This window comes from Aplysia californica, unplaced genomic scaffold, assembly GCF_000002075.1.
Source record: "Aplysia californica isolate F4 #8 unplaced genomic scaffold, AplCal3.0 scaffold01590, whole genome shotgun sequence".
Classification (NCBI taxonomy): Eukaryota; Metazoa; Mollusca; class Gastropoda; order Aplysiida; family Aplysiidae; genus Aplysia; species Aplysia californica.
Genome location: NW_004798860.1, coordinates 47,512 through 49,099, shown reverse-complemented (window position 1 = coordinate 49,099; position 1,588 = coordinate 47,512).

Below are 1,588 nucleotides of genomic sequence, written 5' to 3'. Positions count from 1 at the left end.
CTTTTTTCTGTTTGTTACTCTCTTGTAACACCTCTAATCTTCGGCACTTATATGACCTTATTGTGTTGCAAGTGCCGTAAAACTCTTACTAAAACTAATTTAAAAAACCCTCTTATCAAGCTAAACTAAACCTGTTTTCTCCTTCTGTTGCTGTTGTTGCTTTTGTGGTTATTGTTGTTGTTGTTGTTGTTGTTGTTGTTGTTGTTGTAGCTCTTTGGCACCGCTCGCTGACGTCTTTTGTTCTTGCTGTTTAGTTGTGTTTTTGTTGTTATTATTGTTACTGTTTTTTTGTTGTTGTTGCTGTTGCTGTTTGTATTATCATTTGTAGTCAATGCTGTTGATGTTGTTTTTATTGGTGGGTTTTTTTTTTAACGTTTTTGTTTATCACTGCTGCTGCTGTTTTCCGTAATGTTGAAGTTGTTGGTGTTATTGTTGTTGTTGTTGTTGCTGTTGTTGTTGTTGCTGTTGTTTCTACTAACGTCTTTGTTATCGGTGTTGTTGTTTAGGGTAATATTGTTTATACCGACGATTTTGTTATTACTGCTGTTGCTGTTATGGGACATAATATTCTTTATTATGCTTTTTGTTTATTGTTGTTGCTGTTGTTTTTATGGGCAATATTATTAGATACATGTATACGGTACTGACATTGGTGGTGTTGTTGTTGTTGCTGTGGTCCCCAGCTCTACACAGCAGGGATCACGCTACAGGGAGGAACCGCCACCAGCTATGTCTCCAGAACCGGCCACGTGTAAACACTTTATGTTGTTGTTGTTGTTGTTGTTGTTGTTGTTGTTGTTGATGATGATGTAGTTGTTGTTGTTGATGATGATGTTGTTGTTATTGCTGTTGTTGTTTTGGGTGATACTGTTTTTACTGATTTCGTCGTTGTTGTTGTTGTTGTTGATGTAGTTGTTGTTGTTGTTGTAGTTGTTGTTGATGATGATGATGTTGTTGTTGTTGTTGCTGTTGTTGTTGTTTTTTATGTAGTTGTTGTTGTTGTTGTTGTTGTTTACATAGATGTTGTTGTTGTTGATGTAGTTGTCGTTGTTGTTGTTGTTGTTGTTGTTGTTGTTGTTGTTTACATAGTTGTTGTTGTTTACATAGTTGTTGTTGTTGATGTAGTTGTTATTTTGTTGTTGTTGTTGTTGTTGTTGTTGTTGTTTTGCTGTTGTTGATGATGATGATAACAACACCAATATAGTATAACACGGATATCTCGAAATCTCCGGGACCGTCCTTGGTAGTTCGAAGGATGTCTAACAAAGACAAAGAAGAAAAAAAGGAAAGGGACCGAGGGACTGCAGGCACAGTTCGACAGATGCGTGATTTCGAGTCTTCTGTGTTCGACCTATCCGTGTTATACTGTATATGCAACAACAACAACATCAGCAACAACAATAATAACACCAAAACAACACCAAACAACAGCAACAATTCAATTATAAAAACAAAAGCAACATCAACAGCAATAATTTAAGACCTTCTTTCATCCCCACCTCCCCATTCCTTCCCTCCAATCCACCCAACATAATATATATATATATACTCAACCCCGTTTACCCCCCACCCCCCACCCTCAAACCTA